This window comes from Chenopodium quinoa, unplaced genomic scaffold (assembly GCF_001683475.1).
Source record: "Chenopodium quinoa cultivar QQ74 unplaced genomic scaffold, ASM168347v1, whole genome shotgun sequence".
Lineage (NCBI taxonomy): Eukaryota > Viridiplantae > Streptophyta > Magnoliopsida > Caryophyllales > Amaranthaceae > Chenopodium > Chenopodium quinoa.
Window position 1 is genome coordinate 1,559,756 of NW_018743722.1, and position 26,628 is coordinate 1,586,383.

At 40.9% G+C, this 26,628-nt stretch overlaps 1 long non-coding RNA gene across 1 annotated transcript; it reads right to left on the minus strand.

The window, feature by feature from the left end:
• Nucleotides 1-2,175: 2,175 nt before the first annotated feature.
• LOC110684551 lies at nucleotides 2,176-14,165 on the minus strand. Its single transcript, XR_002503765.1, has 2 exons — nucleotides 14,127-14,165; nucleotides 2,176-2,243 (listed from the first exon to the last, which is right to left on the minus strand). It is a non-coding gene; the product is annotated as an uncharacterized LOC110684551 (long non-coding RNA).
• Between the last annotated feature and the right edge of the window lie 12,463 nt (nucleotides 14,166-26,628).

The following is a 26,628-nucleotide window of genomic DNA, read 5'->3' on the forward strand; positions in this document are numbered from 1 at the left end:
CTCCAACTAGGCATTCCGATCACTTAACCTTACTGAATAATTATCTTTCTAATAATTCCGAACCCTCCATCGGAATAATACACTTGTTCGAAGGACACCATTCTATCAATCTCCCACTTTTCCTTCCTGAAAAGTGCGGTTTTTATGTATACCCTATTTCCTATGTCACTTAATGTCTCTTGATGAACTATAAGGTAAGATTATTTTTCATCCTTATTACGTCGAAAATTGTTTCTTGAAATATAAGTTTGACTGTCAATAAACAGATGATTTCTAAAATCCATCTGAGCACAACCATGCATTTTCACAGTCTCGCTCTCCGAGAGGCCTTGTAAACAACAAAGACATGTTCCCTATCATTAGTAGGGGGATGTTCCCAATCCTGTGATGTCATCTTCTCTTACTTAGAGCACCTACCCGCCCGATTGTTGCTGTTATAATCTCCATGTACGGCATACATTTGACTAACACCAAAACAGACTTGTACTCAAACAAGAGAACTCATTATTCTCATAGTTGAGGAAAGATGTTCCGATAGCCAAAATGAGGAAAGAGGTTCCAATAGCTCAATTGTTGTCATAATAGAGGGCTATTGGACCCTTGATGGACGGTACAACTTCAAGTTCACCAATGAACTTATGAATCCAAACTGCCTCCTTAGCCGCTTCAGCACCTGCCACGTATTTAGCTTCAATTGTAAAATATACAGTTGTTCTCTGCTTGATACTCTTCCAACTAAATGCTCCTCCATTTAGATAGAACATATATCCAGAGTGTGTTTTGAAATCGCCTGTGTCTGTTTGGAAACTTGCATCGGTATAACCTTCAAAAACTATTCTTCTGAACCACCATATACTAGGAATTTATCCTTGTTCCTTTTCAGGTACTTTAGGATATTCTTGGCCGCAATCCAATGCGCCTCTCCTAGGTCTGATTGGTATCGGCTCATAACACTCAAGGCATACGATACATCTAGCCTAGTACATATCATGGCATACATGATCGATTCAATAAGAGAAGCATATGGAATCTGATTTATCCTTTTTTCGCTCATCAGGTGTCTGGACACTGCTTCTTGCTTAGGGTTATGCCATGTGACATGGGTAGGTGACCTCTCTTAGCCTCTGCATGTTGAATCGATCCAGTACCTTATCAATGTAAGTACTCTGGCTCAATCTAATCATCTTCTTAGATATATCCCAATAGATCTTTATGCCCAAAAGTGAGGTCCTGTTTTTGGGTTTGTTTCCGTGGCGAGTCGGACTCACCAAACCCTAACAAATTCATCCATCTTTTGTTGCAAAGCTAAAGATTCGACATTTTTCCTCTCAACTTTTTCAAGTTTTTTTATCCTTCTCTCTTCAGCCTCTTGAGCCTTTTCCTCTCTTAAGCAAACAATCTCTTCTTGGAGTTGCTCTATGGCTGACATTGTCGTAATACCTCGTATTTTATACGTATTTTCTAATTAATTAATTAAGAAGTATTTTATAAAAAAGGTATTGTAGTAAATTAATTATTTGGAGCCAAAATAATATTTGAATTTTGGCGCCAAAAGCATTTTGAAAACTAATAATTATTTTGGATAAAATTTTATCCATTTATCCTATTTTAAAAACCGGCTTATTTACATATTTTAATTATAGCAAAATAATATTTTATTAATTATTTTATTATGGCCAAATTTTCCAATAATTAGTTAGGATTTTTGGATTTTCCATGTATGGAAAATTTGATTTTTCTTGATTATTTATTGGTAAATAATTGGTATTTAATTATTTATTTTATATTATTTATACAATTATTTTATTCCTTAAAAACCGAGCAAAATCTTCCTAAATATATTTATAGGAGTCCGAAAATTTAGGCTATGGTAAACTTAATATTTTCGGCCCTATTGAATTATTTTGGGGGAATTTAATTGGTAAAATTATATTTTTAATTATCTCCCAAAATATTTTATTTTCCTTTATTCTAATTCTCCATCTTTTTAACATCTAATCATTGTATTTTCTTTCCAACCATTCTTCTTAATTATTCCCCAAGTAATTCTAATTTTCTTATTATTTTTCATGACATACATACCTTCCATATTCAAGTATACACAATCACCTTAATATCTAAACTTTCCTTAATTCTTTTATTCACTTCTCCAAGTAATCCCATAAACCATACTTGCCATAATTCTTCCCACATTCTCTTTCCATAATTCTTGCATGAGCTAGCCTATAAATACCCCTTCATACCTCTTGTTGAGGGTAAAAATACCCCATATACGTGGACCAGTCCTGTAGTGACACGTGGCCCAATTATAGGGTGACACGTGTCACCACGGGAAGATGCCACGCATTCAGCTCAAGAGCACCCAAAGTTTCAGGCCAATCTCGTATCAACACGTGGCCCAGTTAGACGGTGACACGTGTCGTCACGAGAAGATGCCCCATGTTTAGGGCATATGTTCCCCTTAAATCATCACGCAAAAAGAGGCCTAACAACGTCAGGGCCTAAATCCCGAGAGATATCAATGAAAGCCGCAAATCGGCGCCCCCAAAGTAGCACGTGGCATTCACTGATTGCGCAGCCAATCACGTCACGCAATTCTAGGGCACAAACCCTAGAAAGGGGCACGAGTCCCACCCCTATAAATACCCCAATCATTTATGACGGAGGGGTGGATTAAGACATTACAACAAAAGAGCATTAAATAGCTCTAACTTCTCTCTACTTTCTCTCTCTAGCCTTTTCCGTTCCGATCACTAACTTGATCGCCGGAGGCGAATATTACGTCAACCGGAATATTCGTTGTTTTGCAGGTTGAACTGTCTCGTTGCCAGGAGAGCGTGACCAGTATCCAAGGAAATATTTGGCGCCGTCTGTGGGGATACTCGTACGTTATGGCGATAGACGGTCAGACACCTAATCCAGGCGAGGATGGACATGTAGAGGATATAATCCCTACAATCCATACCAGTGATCCGCTGACACCCACATTTCAAGAAGCTGATGACCCTCCTGTTACCGCAGCCTCTCTTAAGGCCGCGCTTAACTAACTCAGGAAGGAGATTGAGAGCAATGGATCCTCTACCTCTACGCAGCCGCCCAGGAGAGAGGAACAGAGGGCTCCAAAGAAGACACACGGCAAAGCGGTCCATTCAACGGACGCTGGAAACACTCCCTTTCGAAGGCCGACTGGAAGGTCCCCAAGGGTACCATGGACAAATTTCTCTTGTTTGTTGGCGAAAACACAGTCGGCTGGGGGGAGGGGTAGGCAGCCTCGAAGAGAAGAGCCTGAGCCGTCCAAGCGATGGAAGGATGCAAGGGATTACCTCCGGCATAAGCAGCGGGAACGTGCCGCTTACTCGGACAAGGCCTCAACCCCAACTATGCCGGATGATTTTTCACAATATTATATCTCCCAACATACCAACACGACCATCTCCAGCAGAAGTCAGGCGGTCCGCACCCCAACTCCTATTCCAGTTGTCCATACTCCAACTCCCATTCCAGCGCCATCACTTCAATATCAACCTCTTCAGGGGTTCAATGGCTTGATGCAGCCTAACCCCCAAGCCTTCGGACAATAAGGGCCATACGGACAGGCGTACGGATAGGCTCCCTACCTGGCCGGACCTTCCGTGCAGCCACAACCCATCGATTGGCAGATGCGCCTACTCACGCTGTGAGATAAGCCGCCTCCGTTTTCGCAAGATATTTTAACTGCCCCTCAGCCGCCAAAGGTGAAGAGTGTACTTGTGGGAGCCTATGATGGCACAGACAACCCAGAAGAACACATCACCTCGTACAAGAACCTGATGTACTTGCAAAGTGTAGATGATGCTACTTAGTTCAAATGTTTTCCGGCCACTTTGAAAGGTGTGGCGCAGGATTGGTTCAATAGTTTGCCGGCCGGATGTATCAATTGTTTTACTACTCTTAGTTTGCTGTTTGTGGGAAATTTTTCATACAACATACCGCCTCGAAAGACTAGCCTTAACTTGGCGACAATCGTCTAAGGGAAGAGTGAGGGCCTACGCTCGTACGTCCAACGATTTAACCAAGAAAAAGCCCAAATTCATAATCTGCCGGATGAAATGGCTTACTCTGAATTTCTCCGGGGATTAAGGCACAATGGTTTTAAATTTGACCTAGTAAGAAAAAAGATTCGGACATACGCAGGTGTCTTGCGGGAAGCCGAAGTTTATATTGAAGCGGCGGACTTTTGTTCGCTCACGAAATCAGAAGCGCCGGCCAAGGGGGCTGAGAAAAAACTTTCTCAGCAAGACTCGGCCGGCCAAAAGAAAGAAGGAAAAAAGAGAAAGGAAGTCTGGGTGGCAACAAATGATTGCATCAACTTGAAGAGATTGTTGGACAAGCTAGCCGAGAAGGGCATGCTGAATTCTTATGTGATGAAGTCCAAATTCACTTACACACGGACAAACAACACGTCGAACAAAGATAGAAGAATGATAAGAATAAGGACAAGGAAGATGATGGGAATAGCACTGATTCAGGCTTTGTGGCCGTGATATCAGGGGGATTTGCCTCAGTCGACCCAACTATGAAGGGATCAAGCAGGACGCCCGGAACTTGGGAAAGGTGATGCAAATGGACTCTGTAAAGGCCGAACCCTTCCCCGAAGTAATCATCAGTGAGGCCGATCGGGGGAGGTTAAAGCCCTGCACAATGATCCCATGGTATTCATTATGAAGATAGCCAATTTGAAGGTCGGACGAATATTGATTGACACGGGTAGCGCGGCTGATATCATCAGCCTGGCCGCCCTGAAGAATCTAAGCTTCCCAGAGGATGCTCTCCAGGACATCACTCACCCGTTGGTCGGATTTGGGGGGAATGTCATCCATCCGGTGGGGCGGATAGATTTACCCGTCCGCTTTGGGCAAAAAGGGGAAGGAAGAGATATGGTTGTCCGCTTCTTGGTTGTGAAAGAGCTGACTGGATATAATGTCATACTCGGCCGTCCTACACTGAATGCAGCCAAAGCAGTCATTGTACCTCACCTAATGCTGCTAAAGTTCGAGAGGACGGACGGGAAAATAGGGACAATCCAAGGAAGTCAGAAGATGGCAAAGGAATGTAATCAGTTGGCGGTTAAGCCTACAGCACGCGAACCAAAGGCGTCCGAGCCAAAAGAAGAAGGAACCTCACTCCCAACACATCAGGTCGGCCAGAAGCGTAAGGCGGAAAAGATAGAACAAGCATAACAACTAATGACTGTCGGTCGGCCAGAAGAGTTATGACCCTAGCCGGCCGGCAGTCACCAAGATATAGTGCTTGACCCCAATCAACCAGGTCGGACGGTTAGTGTGGGCACTATAGCTTTGGGTGTGCTTGGGGATGTGTTAATTCAATTGCTGTGAGAGTTCAAAGATGTATTTGCATTTGATGTTGGTGAGATGCCAGGAATAAGCCCTGACCTGGCCGTGCATAAGCCTGTCCGCCAGAAGAAGAGGAATCATGGGGAAGAGAGAAGTCAGGCGGCCGCAGCTGAAGTAAAAAAGCTGCTGGACGCCGGTTTCATTCGACAATGTTATTACCCACACTGGGTAGCCAATGTGGTTCTTGTGAAGAAGCCGAATGGAACTTGGAGAATGTGTGTGGATTACACCGACCTGAACAAGGCATGCCCTAAGGATAGCTTTCCTTTGCCCAAAATCGACCGCCTGGTTGATTCAACGGCCGGGCATGCCCTGATGAGTTTTATGGACGCATACTCCGGATTTCATCAAATTTCATTACGGGAAGAGGATCAAGAGAAAACAGCGTTCGTAACTGAGTAGGAGTTGTACTGTTACAAAGTTATGCCATTCGGCCTTAAGAATGCCCCAACTACCTTTCAACGACTCGTTAATACAGTCTTCAGAGATCAGCTCCGCCGAAATATGGAGGCATACATTGATGACATGATTGTCAAGTCAAAAGAGCCGGCCGACCATCTGAAGGATCTACGAGAAACTTTTACCGAGCTCAGGCAGCATAAGATGATGTTAAATCCAAAGAAATGTGTCTTTGGTGTTGAGTCCGGTAAATTTCTCGGATTTTTAATTGATCAACGTGGAATTGAGGACAACCATGAAAAGATCCAAGCCGTCATGGAAATGAAGTCACCAAGGACGATTAAAGAAGTACAAAGATTGACTGGCTGTTTAGCAGCACTTGGTAGATTTCTGTCAAGATCAGGAGATAAGTGCCGTTACTTCTTTCAAACCATAAAAAAGAAAGCCATATTTCAGTGGATAGAGGAGGCCAAGGAAGCATTCGTACAGCTAAAATTCCACCTTCATACATTGCCTCGGCTTGTCAGTCCACTCAAGAGTGAGAAGTTATTTATCTATCTTGCAATCTCTGAACACTCTCTATGTGCCGTCCTGCTTGCTGAACGGGACGGCCACCAGATCCTAGTCTACTTTATCAATCATGTACTTCACAACGCTAAGCTGAGGTATCCCCTTATTGAAAAATTTGGCTTGGCATTATACATGGCATCGAAAAAGCTGCGGCCATACTTCTTGGCACATTCAGTTGTGGTCTACACAAACCAACCTCTGAAGAAGTCATTTACAACTTTAGAGGCAAGTGGCCGTATGCTTAAATGGGTCTTGGAAATGAGAGGCTTTGACATTTTATTTGAGCTAAGAAAAGCAATCAAGGGAAAAGCCTTTGCTGATTTTTTAGCTGAGATGACTCGGCCGGATCTTCAGCCGGCTGGAGACCAGATCTGGAAGGTGTTCGTGGATGGTAGTGCAACAACTACTGGTTGTGGTGCAGGTGTCATATGTCAGTCTCCTGAGGGAGATAAGTTTGAGTATGCTATGAGATTCCAGTTTCAATTCTCTAATAATGAGGCCGAGTACGAAGCCCTTCTGGCCGGCCTTAGAATGTGTAAGGCGGCAGGAGCAACAAAAATTGATGTAAGCTCGGACTCCTTACTTGTAGTCGGTCAAGTGAATGGAGACTTCGAGGCAAGGGAGCCGGCTATGATGAAATACTTGAAGATTGTAAAGGAGGAGGCTAAGGGCCTAGATCATTTTACTCTACAACAGGTTCCTTGTTCGTCCAATCATCAGGCGGACACTCTCTCTAAATTAGCATCCTCAGCATCATGTGATACCCCCAGGTCGGTATTTTGGGAGGTAAAAGAAAGGAGGAGTATTGATGCTGAGCCGGTACATATCATTGATAGAAGCTCCACTTGGATGGAAGGGATCATATCTTACCTAAAGGATGGATTACTCCCGGCCGATCCTAAAGAGAGCTTGTTGATGAAAAAGAGAGCGGCCTGGTTTGAAATGAAGCAATGAGAGTTGTTTAAAAAGACATTTGTGAAGCCGTACCTGAAGTGTATCACTCCTGAGAAAGGGCATGATGTCCTGGACGATCTTCACCAGGGGAAGTGCGGCTCTCATATTGGAGGACGAGCCTTGGCTGAAAAGGCTGCCCATCTGAGCTACTACTGGTCGAGTTTAAAGTCGGACGCCATGAAAATGGTAAAGAAGTGTGACAAGTGCCAGAGATTTGCAACCTTGATCCACCGACCTGCCAACAGTCTTTCGGCCATCAGTAGTCCGCTCCCCTTTCCAAAATGGGGGATGGATATTTTTGGACCGTACACACCAGCATCTGGTCAAAGGCGTTATGTGTTTGTAGCAGTAGACTACTTCACAAAGTGGGTGGAGGCCGAGGCTGTACGGGGCATCAAGTGGACGGATGTTTCAGCCTTCGTATGGAAGAGTATCATTACACGCTTTGGCATTCCTCAGTCTATGGTGTTCGACAATGGACCCCAGTTCGAAACGCCTCAACTCAAAGAATGGTTGGAGGACCAGGGCATAGCTCATTGCTTTGCTTCAGTCGGCCGACCACAAGCCAACGGTCAAGTAGAGGCATACAACAAGTTGATCTCCAATGGAATTAAGCGCAAGCTTGAAAGGGTAAGCGGCTTATGGGATTATGAGTTGGTTAAAGTGCTATGGTCCATACGAACCACGGCCAAGTGTTCCACTAGAGAAACTCCATTCTTCCTGGTCTATGGCGCCGAGGCTGTCCTTCCAATTGAGATGTATGAGCCCACCCTTAGGGTGATGCTATATGATGAAGCGGCTAATTGGGAAGCCATGAAGACCGCCCTAGACTTCCTTCCTGAAGCTAGGGGCAACGCGGCACTTAGACACGAAATCTATCGTCTAAGGATGACAAGGGCATACAATCGCCGAGTGTCAAAGCGGCCGATAAAATTGGGAGATCTGGTCCTAGGAAGCTGGAGGCTGTGGGACGAGCAAATGAAGATAGAAAGCTGACCCCAAACTGGGAAGGGCCGTATCAAGTCAGGGAAGAAGTCCTCGATGGGACTTACCGTCTTGAAGCCATGAACGGCCGACCTATTCCGCGTACATGGAACACTGACAATTTGAAGAAATATTATGTTTAAGTTTAATTACTTAGCCAAAATCTATAAATACAGCTAGGTTTGTTGACCGAGCAATGTAAGCCGTACGCCACAACAATGTAATTTTGATAAATTAAGGAAAAGTCAAACATTGTTATATTATTTTCCATTCTATTTATGCTTATTTGCACGGTCATAGTCTACTTAGAAATGCCGCTTGAAATTTGTGATTAGGTTGCTTGCAACACAGCAACCCGGTCACTGAATAAAGTAAATTAAATAAAATAAAAATGAGCGACTTGACCCTGAGTTGCATGTATACGTCCGTCCCTCACTGAGGCGGAAGGAAAAGGTAAGGTACCATATGAAACCCATCTAATGGGGCAAGGGCATACCTAGGCATTCCAGCCCAGCCAAACTTAGAAATTTTAAGTTGAGATTATACTTGAAATTTTTTTGAGCACGTCCGAACGATAGTTTCAACAGACAAACTCGCATAAATCCAATCGAACGGCCAAATAATGTGTTGATTCGGCGTACCGCCTAGTCCAAGGGCAATCATTACTATGATTTGATTGACTTGCTAGTAGTCATACCCCCTAAGGTATAAATTCTACCAAATCAATCAAACCACTTAGAACATGGACTAGGCGAACGCCGAATAAAGGGGCATACCCCCACCAATTGTACAAATGTACAAAAACGTAAAAAGTACGCGTACGAAAAAGAAAAAACATGTCAAGTGTAAAATTTGCAAAGTATGAAGCATGATATAAAAACTTGGATTAATAAAAAGACCGCTCAAAGGGCGTTAAAGTATTTTACATTAAACCGCACGAAAAGGCGGCGGATAAAGAAAATAAAAATTAACAAAAACAAGGCAAAAAGAGCTGGAATCAAGGGGCAGCTGGGGTAGAAGCTGGACTCTGGCCTAGCTAGGCTCTTGAACGGCGGCAAGGGACACATCCTCAGCAGGCGTCTCCTTGCTCTCAGCCTCACCATCTTTGCTGGCCGCCACTTCTTCGTTTTCCTCCTCTTCTGAGGTAGTTGGCGTGACGTCCAGCTTAGGAGAAGGCCGCCCGGCCTTCTAAGCCTCTTCTCTGAGGCAAACAAAGTTAAGACGTTTGGAGAAGCGTTCTTGATAAAAGGCCGCCTCGCCCTCGTCCACTATAAGCTCAAAAGCCTCAAAGAAGTGGTTCTTCACCCAGTCCTCAGCGTTCTGTTCAACGCAGACGACCTCATCCGCACTAGGGGCCCGAGGTGTCTGCAGCTGGAGAGTTAAGTCCTCAACGGACTTCTTTAAACTTTCCACCTCGGCCTTGAGAATGTTCGCCTCGTCCAAGGCCTCCTTCAAGTGTTTTTGGGCCAAGGCCACATCACTTCTGAGCTTCTCGGAGGCCTCAAATCCTTCCCTCCAGCGGTGGCCGTCCAGGAGGGCCTGATCCCTCTCCTGTCTCATGGCATCTCTGGCCACGGACTCTTGCTCCAGGGCCTGGTCCAGCTTCACAAAATCATCAGCCTGTCCGCGCCGCCTTGTCGGACAGCGCGTTGATTTGGGTTTCGAAATACCGGCGCTAGACGGCCGTTTCCCCAGTAATGGCATCTTGGGTCTTCTGAATCTGGGCCCAGGCATGCTTCAACCTCTCATTCTCCTTGTCCTTCCATTCAAGGAAGGCATTCAACCGCAGGAAGAGCTGCGTACAGGGAAAACATGTTAGCAAAATAAGAATGAAAAATTGACTAAGTGTGGCATTTGAGAGAGAAATTACCTCGGCACTGCAGTTGATCATTGGGCCAAGGAAGCCCTCATGGATCCCCCACAGCTTGTCTCGCTGCTCGGCAGGGACCGCCCTGACCATGGCCTCCCTCATAGCCTTCCTGTCCGCGCCCGTGAGGGATTGGCCGGGCATCTTCATGTGAAGCTCTTCTGCAATGTCTGTGTAAGGGCGCAAAAAATAAAATTTTAGCTCAGGTTTAATCGGACTTGAAAAAAGCGAAGTAGAGAATTCAAAGTTACTCGGACTGACCGTCAAAGAATCTTGGAGGGGTAGGAAGATTGAAAGTGAATGACGGGGGCGGCGCAGGCTCGTCACCCTTCTCCCCCATCCGGTCAGGCTTATCGCCGGCCGACTGAGAGGCTTCGAGCGAATCAGATTCGTTGACTCTTTGTTCGGGCGGAGTCACTTCTGGCCCGGTCGGTTTTGCCGAGGTCAAATTCCCCCTATAGTCCAATTTCTCGGACTTGTCATGACCCGGCCGGATCTATGGACTTGGAGGCCCCACTATCACTCAGCCGGGGTTGTCCTCCTTTGGACTGCTTAGAGTCAGTCCGCGACGTGGTCTTGGCCGCGGTAGTGGAAGTCTTGGATGCGACCGTCTTCCTTTGCTTGGACGCCTTACCGTCCTTGTCTGTCTTGGATGCAGGGGAAAACTGCTTCCGTTTGGACCTAGGGATCGGAGTTGACAGCTGAAGAGGCAAAAGTTATCGAAAAGAGAGCAAGATAATACAATTGATTGGCCGTGTCTAGTTAAGAAGAAGATCCCTTCCGTAATGCCTACACGGACGAAAAGAAGAAATGGAAATGGATACTTACTTCTTTAGATTGCTCGTACATCTTCCGACGAGCCTTTTAGCGGGCCAAGTCAATCTTTGACATGTTTACATCCCCTTTCTGCTTTGGGTCAAGCATCTTGTACGCCTCAGCTGAAAAAGAAAAGGAAAAATTGTTAGAAAATCCTTCAAATTCAAATACCTACGTATGTGTAAGAATATGTGTCCATGCGTCCACCTTGGGGCAATTTCTTGTACAGGCCATAGGCGGACATAAACGTGGGATCCCGAAGCCAGCTGGATAAAGGGACCTAGTTACTTGGAACGCGCTCAGTTTTGCTGTTCCTTTTCACCCTCTTGACCTTGAAATACTCAAGCTGGTACTCTTGGCTGGGGTGGACGGGTGGTTTATCAGGCTTGAGGTCCCCGCGTCCAAGCTGAATTGGTTCAGCATTGAACTGATTCATCCGCAAGTTAAATTCAACATCTTTGGTCTTGATGCGGTAGAATTGATGCTTCCAGTCGCGCCATTTTGAGACGCGGTCAACCACCATCATGTAGTCTCTGGTGGAGCTCAGAATGAACCAGCCGTCAGTATCCTTGTCGAGCTTGGTTAGTGAGTGCATCTCACAGAAGACTGCAAAGTCCGGCTTGAAGCCTTTGCTGATGCACGTCACCAAATACCCAAAAATGTTCAACCAGCTGTTTGACATCAGCTGGAAGAGGGCAATGTCGTATTCGTCCAGGATGGTGCGGACGAAAGGGTGGAGGGGGAAGCGCAGTCCGACATCTAGGGTCGCCCTATAGACACTAAAGGACCTTTGGCGCAGCCTCTCTTCCTCCCAAGAAGCCAAAGCGCGTGACTTCCTTGGAGGCTGAATCTCGAATCCCTCCCCAAGGTGGAGGAATGCCTTGTACGTCTCAAATTTGTAGTTAAGGTAGCCCAAGGCTGTGCTACCCACTGTGCAGGCGAACGGATCCTTGAAGTTGTCAATGTTGGAAACATCCTCCTCAGCCGCCTCTTCGCCCTCAGCAACCGCCTCTTCGCCCTCAGCGGCCGCCGCTTCACCCCTCAACGGCCGCCGCTTCATCCTCGGTCTTTTTCTCAACCTCATCCTCCTCTTGTTTAGGAACACTCCCAAACTCAGAGGACAACACTCTATCCAGATCGGTTGCTTCTGCTGAGCTGCGGCTCCTAGAACTACGGTCGCCCCAGGAAGAGGTGGTGTCTTCATGAATTAGGGGCCTTTTGCCCTTGTCCTTGGCCCTGGCCGCCTGAATTCCTGTAGGAGGAGCTCTGCGAGGAGGCAGGTCGGACGGTTCGTTAATTAAGACCCTAGTCCTTGGCCTGTCCGACCTGCCATATCGGAGATAGAGTTCTGAGGGAGTGGGGACGGACGGATCAGCGTCCGCCCGAGAAGAAGAAGGAGGCCCTTCACAGAGTAGCAACTTGGCCCCATCTATGACCGAGTTGGCATATTGGGGGAACATTAATCCCGGAGTTTGCCCGGACGTTCCCCCCGCAGCAGAAGCGCCCTGAGTTCTTTGGCGCTTCTCAAAAGAAGAAGTTACTTCCACGGCCGAGCAGTGAGTTCCTGTGGAAGCGGTCGTAGGAGTAGTAGAAGGCGTTTCTAAGTTAGGGTTGTTAGGGTCATAAGGAGGCCTAGGGTTCACCAGACTACCGTCTGGATTTCTGGCCGCGTGACGATCGTACGTCTGCATCGTTCTTGCCATGTTCGACTTCAGGGACAGAGAAGAATGGGTGGAAGTGAGTTGGTACGCACTAGAAATGGACTCACTCCACGAAGGAGACAACTCGTCTCCGTCCACTCTAGACTCCTCAATCCCAGGCAAACGGCCGGCCTCATGAGGAGAAACGCACGAAGCCGAGTGTTGAGCCAGATTTTAAATGAAGAATAAAGAAATAAAAAATGCAAGGAAAAGAAAACAGGAGGCCTACCTCTTTACGTGTAGAAAACTTGAAAGTCTTGAAGGTTGACCGGAAAACTCAAAGAATGTGCCCGGAAAACTCAAACGCACGGCGGAGCTCTTGAAGATTCAAGGAAAATGGCACTTTCTCTCTATAGAAGCTCTGATTTCTCTCTAGAAAATGCAAAGTTCCAAAGTGTGAAAATTAGGTCAAACCTCATATATATAGGCCAAATTTATTGGGGTAGGACGGTAAATTCATCTTTCCCGCCTAACAAAATTGAACGGTTATAATTTGAAAATTTAACCTAGAATTTTAGAGGGCAAAGAGAAACACCGTTAGAATAGGCAAAAAAGAAGACGACCTAATAAACGGCACGTCCAAAAATAAGCTGACGGAGCTAAAGCTCCCTCCGCGATGGCAAGACGGACGCAACTCCCAAAAGCGAGACGGCCTACCGTTGTCCGCGCCATTCGTATAGATAGGCGTTCACTCTAAATTATCAGGCGGACAGAAATCTGTCAAAACCCTAATACACTTGTACGCCCCAAGGCTATTCGAGGTCAGAGGAGTCGGCCTATATGCGTACGAGGCATCCCCTCTGAGGGGAAAATGTTGAGGGTAAAAATACCCCATATACGTGGACCAGTCCCGTAGTGACACGTGGCCCAGTTATAGGGTGACACGTGTCACCACGGGAAGATGCCACGCATTCAGCTCAAGAGCACCCAAAGTTTCAGGCCAATCTCGTAGCGACACGTGGCCTAGTTAGAGGGTGTCACGTGTCGTCACGAGAAGATGCCCCGTGTTTAGGGCATATGTTCCCCTTAAATCAGCACGCAAAAAGAGGCCTAACAACGTCAGGGCCCAAATCCCGAGAGATATCAATGAAAGCCACAAATCGGCGCCCGCAAAGTAGCACGTGGCATTCACTGATTGCGCAGCCAATCACGTCACGCAGTTCTAGGGAACAAACCCTAGAAAGGGGCACGAGTCACACCCCTATAAATACCCCAATCATTTATGATGGAGGGGTGGATTAAGACATTACAACAAAAGGGCATTAAATAGCTCTAACTTCTCTCTACTTTCTCTCTCTAGCCTTTTCCGTTCCGATCACTAACTTGATCGTCGGAGGCGAATATTCCATCAACCGGAATATTCGTTGTTTTGCAGGTTGGACCGTCTCGTTGCCAGGAGAGCGTGACCAGTATCCAAGGAAATCCAAAAAACACCCGAAACACCTCTCACATTCTTCACACCAATTCTCTTCTTTTCTTCTCCTATTTTACACAAATCATCCCGTTTATCTTTGAAGCCAATTTTCGGGCACTTTTTGTCCTTTTTGAGGTATTGACGTTTCACAGAAGATTGTTGCTCTCAATAATTCCTTGAGGTTAGGCTCAAGAATAACCCAATTCAGAGTTATATCAAAGGAGGTATAGCCTCTGCAAGTTCTGCCTATTCTTTCCAATGCAAATCCAATTCTTCTATTTTCCTTGGTTTCTTATCTTTTCTTATTCTCTTTTCTTATTCAATTATTATTATTATTATTATTATTATTATTATTATTATTATTATTATTATTATGATTATTATTATTATTATTTTGGGGGATTTATAAAAAAATATTATGAGTAGTTTTAATTATATAAAATTAGATTTTTAATGATGTTTATGAGAAATTAATTTAAAAGGTTCATGCACATATGGTTGGGGATTTTTAATTATTTGTTAACCTTATATTGATTAAGGTTATATTTATTTGTAGGGTGTGTTCGATCAAGGTTCTTGAGGTTCTCTTTGTGTGGTTTTTCTAGCAAGGATCAAGATACGTTTAGGTGGCTAGATTCCTTTGAAAGTGATTGGTTTGAATGACATGTTTTACATGATTTGATTGGTGATTGAATTAAATTGATTTGAATTATGACTTTGAAATAAATTATGTTTGAAGGTATTGATTTTAATAAAAGTATTTTAAATGATTGATTTTTAAATCATGTTTTGAATGGTTGGATTACTTGTCGTGTTTAAATAAAGGAATTGATTTTAAAAGGTTTGTTGAATTTAAATAAAGGTTTTTCAAGGAAGAGTTGTTGATTTTGAAAATTTATTAATTTGAGATTTTATTCTCAAGTATTTATTTACAAGGTTTGATTTTGAAAGCATGTGGAATTAATTAAAAAGGATTTTGAACTATATTGGAATTATTGGATATTAAAAAGATTTATTGAACCATTAAATTATTATTATTAATGCTTTATAAGCATGTTAGTAATCCAACTATGCAGATTTGGTTTATTGATAAGGCCTTGGACTTTGTATGACCAAGTCTTTCCTCAAGAATAGCCTTGTAATATAAGGAGACTAGCTTGGGGGTGTGCACACTTGGGTGAGGAATTGGATTAAAATGAGTTGGTTCTTAATAAAAAAAATTGTTTGTATCAACTAGTATTTTGAATATTGAATCATTGGAGTCGGTTTTGGAATAATGTGTTTGAAATTATTGGATTAATTATTAGAATTGATTTCAAAATCATGTTTACAAATAAATAGAGTTTACACTATCTTGCACTTATCGTACTTAGCATAATTTGCTAATCCGTATTTCTTATTTGTTTTAGTTTTCCTTGTTTACCGTTAATGGTAAGCAGTGTTAACTATTTTCAGGTGGAGTCATGAATGAGCATATGAGAGTCCCGGGATTTTCTTTACCTAGTTTAGGAATGTTGGTTTTGTCTTTATTTTAAGTACTCATAACAATGTTACTATTTTTATAAGCATTAATAAAAGAAAGTTGAGTTTACGCTGCAAGTTTTGTTGTTGAGTTTAGTATTTTGAGTAGCCTTGCGTAATCACGCGGCGGTAATACGCCCAAGTCTATCTTTACGGTATAATTATATGTAATATACTAGTATTTATGTAGAGGGAGATTTGGAGGTGTTACATCGTTATTGGACTAGAGTGAGTTGTCGAAGGGAAATGGTTTGAAAGGGGTGAATTGTTTGATGGTAAACATAGAATGTGAGCGCCCGAGAGTCTTCATTTCCAAGCTTGGAAACCAGCCCTAAAGGAAATACGAAGAGTTAAGAAAATCAATACGCTTGTTTTGAAACGAAAGGGAGAAAAAAAAAAGAAAGACGCAAAATACATTAGAACGGATAACATCATTTTTCAACAATTCAATAATAATGATATTGTTTGTACGAGCCCATTGTTCTCGAGGAATCAAAATGATTTCGTAACAAGAGGTGTGCGGAAGAAACTAGGTTGCGCGTGGATGATGCACACAACCCTGGTACTTGCACTGGTTATGGTCACGCAACCTAGCGAGCTTGTGCTTTTTTTTTTCGAGTAGTTTGTTTGTTTTCTCTTTTTCTTTTTCTTTTTGTTTTTCCATTTTTTTTTTACGAATTTTTTTTATAATTTTCATTTTATGATACCCTTCGAATGTGACTCAAAATTACGAAGGGACAACTTTGCAATTGGGATCCTAAACCAAAACTAAAAGCTATCCTAAACACATCACAAATAGTCATATAATCATGTAAGCATACAATAAGCCGTTGATCTCCATAATGCCTTTCTAACGTCGAAGCTTGGGTGTCCAAAGGTACCATATCTTAAGAAACAATGCACAAATCAATCACTCAACGTTTTCACTCTTGCCATTATCCTCCCAACATTTAGTTGGCTATATGGGTGGGATGATTGTTATTTATTTCGGGATAGAAGCCTAGTGTTGGCGACCCCTAGTCAATGTGCCAATGCCCAAGAGTTATAGTGTGTTATGATTATGCATGATGTAATATTGCTAGTTTGGTTTTTACATTTGTGAAAAAAGAAAATATTATGCATTCAAGTCTCGCTCTCTAACTAGAGATTATCCAAGTTAGTTCCCGTTCCAACCCATAGGCAACCTAGTGTTGGAAACCTTGGACTATAACTAAAAAATAATCTTGTAACCTCTAAGTCACTAGTGGAGTTGCCACTGTAAGGAGAGTGTGCCCATCGTTGGGGATCCTTCTCCTTTATGCCCATGGCCCTTTAAAAGTCTAGAACCTTACACTTTTGAAGGTGTATTAGGATTTGAATTCCTGACTGTTTGGGAGACCTTTAATTAGAACTGATCCAATCATTACGTTTTTTTTGTATGAAACTAGTAAGGAGTCGCCAATAAGTTTTAGGAAAACTCATAAATCTCATTCATGCCTTTCTCCCAAGTAGAGTTCAAGGGATATTTAGCATGAATCATAAGTTTACCGATGCCCAAATTGGTCTACTTATAACAGAAATGAGTTCGGGAGCGAGAGTACTAAAATAGCGTTCCTTTTAGGGAGGAATTGCTATTTTAGCCGTAGTGCTGCCTCTACTAGCTCTTTCTTTTTTTCACAATTTCATCACCAAACAATATATGCAATTTGAAACCTAAAACTAAATTAGTTTATTTTATTTACATGCATTAATCACATAGGAATTACGTTACAAAAGTCATTATTCTTTTTAATTCAAATTCATGAAAAGGAACAATAAACAAGATACGTCTTTGCTTAGGTGATAAAACAATGATTAATTATTCCAATTCTAATCTTTAATTAACGCAAGAATACTATGTGAAATCAATTAATTAAAAGTTTATTTAATATGATTAAACAGCAATAACTAATTAATTAAAGTTGTTTTAAACAATAAAAAAGGGTAATTTATCTAAATTCTCGTGAATATAACCACTTTTCATTGCTAGATCTTCGTTTATAACACTTATGGAGTCCTTTGTTCGAGAACTACCACCGTAAGGACAAGTAATAAAAGAGGTGAGTGTCGACAAGAGGGTTGATAGTACATAAGTTCATAAAGTTTCTACCAGTGCTTCGTGTTCATTTCTATCTGTTTAAGCTTCAGATTAAGCCCCTGTTAATATGAAATGAGTGTGTTAAGGGTTTTGAGCATTCTGCCACAACAGGTGGCGCCAACATCTTAAAGGGTCGCACGCGCTTGCTGCTTGCAAGTGAGTGAGATGCACTGGCAGCGCAACTAATTTTCATGTGCGCAGTATTATGGTAAGATCCGATTCACTATTTCCACAAAATTCTGAATCTTCCGTGAGCGCATCACTGGAGATTGCGCTAGTTGTCACGCGCAAACTTGTGAGTTGCGCAGCGCGACTTGTTGAGATGCACATGGATTCTAGCGGTAGCTTCAGTTTTTAACCTAGGCGCCCCCAAGTGCATCAAAATTAGGTTTTAACTTTAGGGTTAAGCCTAATTATTGATCGGGCTTAGTTAATTGGACTTTAGTTCTTTTTTTTGTCAGGCTAGTTATTTTATATTCTTGTGACTTAATCAGTAGTCCGTAAGTATTTTCCATGTTGGTCCAACACAAATATGGTTTTATTTATCGTCATAGCACTTTTAGTCAGGACGGGAGGCTAAAGGTAGATGTCTACAGCAACGCAATCAATGACGAGTCATTTTTATGATTGACGGCGTTATCTTCCTCAGCGCAACGGACATGGTGGCCCTAGGTGATGTTGAAGTAGGTTGTTTTTATTCTTCGCCTCCCGCTTCCCCTGTCGCACCTTCTTCCCTTGCTTCCTTCACATAACAACACAATTACCCTACCCCACTTCACCTATTGCAGCCACAAGTCGCCACCACACCAACCAACTCCTCTGCTTTTCCCCTACCATCACTGCCTAGTGACACACATTAAACCATACATATCACCGCCCATATCAAACACTACTCCGAACATCAACACACATCACCACCCAACCACATTTTTCAAATGCTCTAATTTGAATAGCCACACACATTAAATGCTCCAAATCGAACAACAGCCTCGCCAAACGCTCCAATTTGATTGATTCAATTAATCTAATGGCCGCAATTTCTTGATGCTTGTCGGTGTTGGGATTGATTGATGGCGATGAGGTGGTGGACGAGTTGAATGTCGGTCATACCGTCGTCAAGGAGGGTTGCCACTGGGGAAGGGGGAGAGGAGGTGGCAATATGGTGGGGAATTGGTGGCTTGGTGGGTTTCTTTTTTTTTTTTCCTTAAGAATTAAATTACATAACTTAATTAGAAGTTACTCAAATGATATAAAAAGAACAATTTTTATCAAAAATTAAAATTCTAAATTAATATTTAAACAATTGCATGACGACATATGTTGTGGGAAACCAGTTTAACAGGTTACAATTTTTTTTATTTTGTTCACAATTATCCCCCCTAAATGTTGTAATAGTCAGGTGTAATCCAAAGTTTATATTATTATTAAAAAAAGGGTTAAATGTTGTATAATTATTGGAAAATTTTCCTATATATTTATAATAAAGTTACACATGTTACTAAGTAGAAAATTATATATCCAAACATGGGAGATGTACTTATGTGTCAATTGATTTTACTAGATTTTAATTCCTACATACCTTTTAAAAAGTTTGAGATAACTTTTATGAATTATGTTTAGAATATTAAACCCAACAAAATGTTTATCTACTTATTTGCCTTCATTAATGTTAATGTACAATTATTTTTTTGGAGGTTTTAAGAATAGTGTATGGACATTTATACCCCTAAAAATATTTGTTACCTTTTAAAAAGTTTGAGATAACTTTTATGAATAGCATTTTGACAATTATACCCTTTAGGATGTTTGTTTACTTATATTCCATCGTTAAAGTTGATGCCTCCTTTTTTTTTTTATAAAAAAACAATTATTTATTTTTAAAATTTGTAAGAATAATATGCGAACATTTATACCCTTAAATATATTGGTTTACACATCTTCACTCATTAATGTTACCAACAAGTATAGTTGTGACATGAAGCCAAATCAAAAGAGCTCCCAAGACATAGCTAGCTATAACGCGTGCATTAGGCGCTCTAGTATAAATGTATCACAAGGGAAATTTTGTACTCCCTATTTTTTTAATTCACTGCCCAATTTTGATCGACGCACTTTCCAATTCACAACTTTAACTAATGATCTCATTAATTATCAAAAAGTATAAATTATAAAAAGTTGATAGTTGGAAATTACGCTTTGAGACAATTCTAACAAGTAATCATTGATTATTATTTATCTTATGTATAAAGTATAAACATTTGTAAAAGCAGCATGTAAATAATACCAAACTCAAATTGGACAATTACTTAAAAATGGAGGGAATATCAAACTACAAATTAATCACATAAGTTAATTTTTGTCCTAACTAGTTGGGCGCCGCGTGCATAGCGTCAACCAACTTTAAAAATAAATAATACTTACTCTCTTCATTCTATTATTAAGTGCATGTATTTGTAATTTGGTGTAAAAAATCACTTTTGTAAAGGCATCTACATATTTATATATTACGTGTATAAATTATTGTGAATTATTTGTATGTTTACCTTGGTTAATCTATTCCTTAGAGTATGTGCAAAGAAGGTGCGTTGCATTTAAACAGTCAACGTCATATGTGTGCTCCATTTCTCCACTCTCCTCTATCCCCTCTCTTCTTTCTAAAAACCCTAGCCCCAATTGTTGAATTTGGAGGGACTTTTGTCGATTTTCACTTGTGGAAAAGCCCCAATCTCTATTTTTGTATGCCTTTCATATTGTATTTGTTTGTTTTAGGTTTATAATAATTGTCCTTTTTTAGGAAGAATGATTCTCCATCAAAAGAAAGGGTGTTTCTTCTTCTTTAAGAGGTTTTTTCTCATTAAAAAGAAAAGGTTTTCCTTCTTTCTTTTGAGGGAGGATTTGCTTTTTTGTTTGATGAATTGCAGTAGAGTTGTTGCATGAGTTAAGATTTGTGCGTAATAAAAAATGAAGTGAATCTTTCTATTATAACTAGACAAATTAGGCAAATCATTTCTTAGCTTCACGGCTAAAAAGATCGATAGACCCCCTCGTCAAAGAAGGCTTAAATCATATTGATGTGCAAGAGGGTATACAGAATGTACGATTTGCAACAAGAATTGTAGCTTTCTTCAAAAAAGGATTGTTTTACCTGATTCAATTGCCATGTATTTTTTTGATATAAATTTCTTTGTAAATGTCGTTTGACATTTTATTTATAAATCAATTTTGTTACAAAAAGGTATGTTGCATTTAGAAGAAAACATATCAAGGAAATGTAATGTATATGATATAGATTATTATATACACATACAAAATACAATACATATAGTTGTCAATGGAACATAATAGTTTAGGTTAAAATTACCCCAAAAATACGCGGTCCAGTCCCACGATGACAGGTGTCCCTATCAAAGGGTGACACGTGTCATCGTACGAGGATGACACGTATCAAGAGTAAGAAAGAGCACCTGAAAAATAGACGGAATAAAGGCCTCTTTACATCAGAGCCCAACTGCCTCTGAAATTCGCAAAAACGACACCCTAAAGGGACACGTGCCCTATATTGATTCTGCAGCCAATTAGAGTGCACATTCCTATATCACTTACGCTGGGGGCACAGATTCCCACCCCTATAAATACCCCAATCATTGATGATGGGAGGGGTGGAATGTGACATAACATTAAATAGAGCACTATATAACTCCAATTTCTCTCTACTTTCTCTCTCTAGATTTACTTAGTTTTCCAATCACTAACTTGATCATTGGAGGCACACCTCTAATCACCAAAGTTCTGTTGTTTAGGAGGTGTGCACCAAAGTTCTGTTGTTTAGGAGGTGTGCAAGTCTCAGCAAAACATGTCTAGTATCTCGAGGGATTCTAAAATACCCTAAAAAATTTGGCGTTTTTTGATAGCATGCTATTTTGTACGATTATAGAGTGGTTTTTAAACGTTGAATGTGTGAGTAATCGATGCCGTATTTTGTCACTCACTCTATTTTTATGCATTTTTGTGTATTAAATGTTTTACGGGGTTGTTATTGTTTTTATGACATTTTAGGTCCAATGAACGCACTACGAGGAATCCAAGGAAATATGCAAGGAATTTTGAGCAATGGGGAAAAGGAGTGAAGCAATTTCGAAGAAGAAAGAAGCAAGATTGAAGAAAGGAAGGAAAATAAAGGACAAGAAGACCCTGCACGGCCGTGCTAACTCTTGCACGCCCGTGCAGGGGTGTTCTAGAATGATGGCTGCTACTATACAGGTTTGCATGGTTGTGTAACATCCAGCACGCTCGTGCAAAACCTTATTAGGCACGATCGTGCCTAGCCTTGCACGCCCGTGCAAGGTGCCTTGGATCAAAATAGTAGCTATTGCTTCATCATATGAAGACCTGCACGGCCGTGCAACTTGCAGGATATTAAGGCAGTAAGTTCTTCTTCTAATGTTTGACTGTGCATGGCCATACACAGTGTTGCACGCCCGTGCTCATCCTTGCACGCACGTGCCAAGCTGCAGTCGAACCTAATTCTTGTTTTCTCCGTCTTTTTGTTTTGGGGTCTTATAAATACCTCCCTTGAACTCATTTGTATGGATCTTCTTCCCTCTTAACTCCCTTAGGATTATTCTCTTAATTAGTTCATAGTTTTTCCCTTCATTAGTCTAGTTTCTCAAAACTCAGTCATATGTAAGAATTATTAGAAGTTTTTTCCATCAATTTCAACAATCTCTCAACTTTGAAGCTTAATAAGTAATCTCTCTCCACTATCTCTTGCTCTTAATTTTCAGTTTTTAATTGCTTTGAGTTGAATATTTTACCCTTAATCTTGTTTATTTGCTCTTGCATTTTTAATCTATTCTTGTTCTATCTCTCTCCTAGCTTATTTGAAATTCATGAAAACCCTACATTTAATTGATAGAGTAATTTCCACCATGTTTAGTGAGTAGGCTCTTAGCTAGGGGTTGGGTGAAAACCCTACCAAGCTATGGTTGATTGACTTGAATTTATTCATGTTTTACCTGGGATTGATAGTTGTTTGTGCTTGAATTGATTATTGCATGTGTAATTTAATGACCACTTTATGCTCATGTGTTCATCCCTCTTCTCACATCAAAAGGTGTGGTTTTAGAGTGAATCCATCCTTTCTTGTGCAACTGTATTATGATGAGTGACATTTATGTCACTCTTAGGAAGTATTTTTAGAGTCATTTTCGTGTTTATTTTACCTTATTTTCCCTTTTATTCTCTTATTTTCTTTTTAATAAAGTTTCTAGCTAGTTTATTTCCTAGTTTTAGTATGTTTTAATTTAATTTCTTTATTTAATTGGTTTCTAGTTTATTTTTCGTATTTTATTTTCTTTCGATTTATTTTATTTCGTTCCTTTTCTTTGTTACTTTCATAGTTTTTATTAGTTTAAGTTTATTTTGTTATTTATTTGATTTTATTTACTTGTATAGTTTTATTTAATTTTTATTAGTTTCGTGTTATATCTTTTATTTTTAATTTATTTATTTTATTTTATTCTTTGTCCCAATTCTATTATCGGTTTTGTGTGTAGGTGTTCGGGTTTCATGTCAAGTGATGAGTTCGGAGCTCGGGGACGAGTTCAAGTGTGCATTACTTTGATTGCTGCTGCCTCCTTCCACCGTTTTCAGCCACCCAAAACAGCAGCCCCTGCACCACCGTCCACCAAGCTCACTCAACCAACCAACCACCAGCTCACAACTCCACCACACCAACGTTTCCCCTGCTCCCTCACTCAACCAACCAACCACCAGCTCACCACTCCAGCTCCACGCAACTGCTGCCACACTACCCCACCAACTCCACCACACAACAGTCCACAAAAACCGGAGTTGCACCGTGCAACCCAATTACCAACCACCCGCTTCTTCGCGCAACCACTAGCCCTTCACCCATAATCAACCACCAAACTCAACCACAACAAAACACCAACACGAGCTGCAACCACCACAACCTCCGCACCAACCAACCATCACAAACCACCTGCAACAGCAACAACAACAAACACAACAACACCAGCACCTCAATTCCACTCCCACGCAACCAGCACCCCGCAACATCCCTCACTCCAACCATCCCGCAACAGCAAAACTAGAGCAGCCTGCATCTCCAATTCTCTAACCACCACCAATCTCCACACCTACTGCAATTCGGCCCTTTAATTAAGCAAATATCAGAGTAAATTTTGATTTCAATCAAGTTCAGGCAAACCGCATAGGAGTTCGATCAAAATGCTAAAAAATGTCAAAAGAGTCAGAAACTTTGGAGATTTTGTTATTCGAAGAGGAGTGGTCAAACACACCCATGGTTCGACTGAACCAACCCCGTAGTTCGGTCAAACCAACCATCGGTTCGATCGAACCATTTCACGAGACTCGCACATGATGTTTAATAAAATCGAACGGTTGATTTTGAAAGCCGAAGCGAGGATAGCCGATGATGATAGTTGATGAACGGTGGTGATGATGTGATGCGGTGGTGATGGAGTTCATAGGATCCATAAAATCGAAGAAAAAGAAAAAAAAAAACGTCTGTTGGTTTGGTGGGAATTGGAATTGTGGGTTTTATTTCTCTTTTTCTTTTAATTTTAGTTCTTTTACTTTCCTTTTCTTATTTCTTTCTTTTATTTTATTTTTATTTTATTTTCCTTTTCTTAATTCTTTTTAATTCCCTTTCTTTATAAATTTCCTTCCTTTATTTTTCTATTTTTTATTAGCTTTGTTTATATACCCGTTTTTGGGGTAATTAGAGGGGAGGAAAAACAATTACCAATTATTCAACTCTCTAATTAATTTTTAGGAGAGCTTCTCTCTCTAGGTTTAGGTTAGGATTAGAGTAGTTTAGAGAGAGAAAGTAAGGGTTTCACCATTGTTGAGTTTGGATATTGAAGAGGAAGATTGATCATCTTACTTGTAGATTTTCACATTCAATCAATGAGAATCTCTAACTCTCTCTCCTCTATTTTTATTTGCTTTATTTTGATTATTATTTTAGTTTTTGGTATTTCTTGTTAATCATGTTTGTTCTTTATTATTTGTTAATTAATCTTGTTATTAGCATGATTAGTGAGTAATTTCCCCATTAAGGGGATGGTTGTGGTGTAGTTGGATCTTGAGCATGTTCTAGGGTTTAGAATTGATTTATTTGTGATTAAAGTCTTTATATGCTTGATATTCTTTAATCTTCTTGGAAGTGCACATTGTTGGTTGATTAAAGGTGAATCTTTGCTAACAAGGAACGGAAGTTAACTTAGTTAAGGTTCATTACAATCGATTGTTATTTAATAGTACCTCCTAGTATATGGTTCTAATGTGGAAACTTAGAGGCTATGTTAGGAGAAGCCAATTGACCTTGGAAGGCGGCTAGAATGGATCCTTTATTTTGATATTCGAGCATGTTTAGTTAATAATTAATTCAATTTCTATGCCTTTGTTTATGTTCAGGTGAATGCTATACCTAAACCATTTCCCTTAATGTTTTATTTCTTGTTTTAGTATCTTTAGACTTTTGTTTATTTATCCCCTATTTCGGACTAGCTTAATTGTCGATAACATTTGGTGGTGTTTATTCGTTCCCTGTGGTTCGACCCCTATGCTTGCCTTATACTCGTATTAGGTTTGTTTAGGTTGTATAAATTATATTTGATCTAGGGCTAGACAATTGACTACTCGTTTATTCCCTTGTCAAATTGGCGCCGTTGCCGGGGAACGGATTCCATTACCGTTGTGTTATCTTATTGAGACTAGTCCAATGTATATATTTTTCTTTTGATTTGTTTTTGTTCTCTTTGTTTTGTTTTTGTTGAAAAATTGCACGTTTTTCTTTTCCTCAATATGATGATGAGTCTTTTTATGTCTACTTCCATATACTTGTAGGGTTTTTGAACTATAATGGTTCTAATCCTTTTGAAGCTTGTGAGATTTGTTATTATGGCATGAATGAACAAACGAGATATGAAGTTGAAAGTAGGTTTAATGGCGAATTTCAAGCATTAACGGTTCATAGTGCTTGGAGCTTTTTTGTACGGTTTGCTAAGGATGTACGCAATAGGGCATGTAATGTTGCTAATTTTGATTCTCAATGTGATAATAGTTTCATTGGTGGCATGCATCCCCATGATTTGTCTTGTGATCCTATTTGTGAACCTAGTACAAGTGATTTCAACTTTCTATCTCCTATTGTTGACGATGAATCTCATTTGCTTGATTATGCCCCCTCTCCCCAATATGATGATGCTCATGTTTATAATGTGAATGATCCTCCCTCCTCATCTTCTTGTTCTTACATGGCTTCAAATGATTTCCCTTATGCTTTTAATGAGTCCTTTTATGAGGGTAATTCTATGGAAAATTTGAAGGAAGAGAAGATAATGAAGATAATGGAGATGATGGAGAAGTATAACGAGATGAGGGAAGTTGAGAATAGGGAGACGGAAGCTAGAATGAAGATGCTTGAGAGCCAAATTCTCCAACTAGCGAACTCTCAAGAAAATGCCCTTCCTTCTTCTTCTCTTCCCCATATGAGTGAGGATCCCATTAGAGAGCATTCGAGTGATGGTGAAGGAGTTGAGAATGAAGAGAGTGTTGATTTTAATAATCCTAATCCTCCTTCCCATCTTGATGAGTCTCAAGTGTATGTTTGTGAACCTTCAATCTATGAGTATATAGACTCTTTCGATGTCCCACATATTTTTCAACAGTCATATGAGGACTTATAGATTATTGGATGATTTCATCGAGAACGCTTCTTGGGACTTAGATGAGTTTGAGATAAATCTACCTCCATTCATGCACGATTTTGGGACCTTAGGTTTTGAGATAGTTGAAGGAAAGGTTGTCTATTGTGGTGAAAAGGAGGATAAGGTTGATTCCCT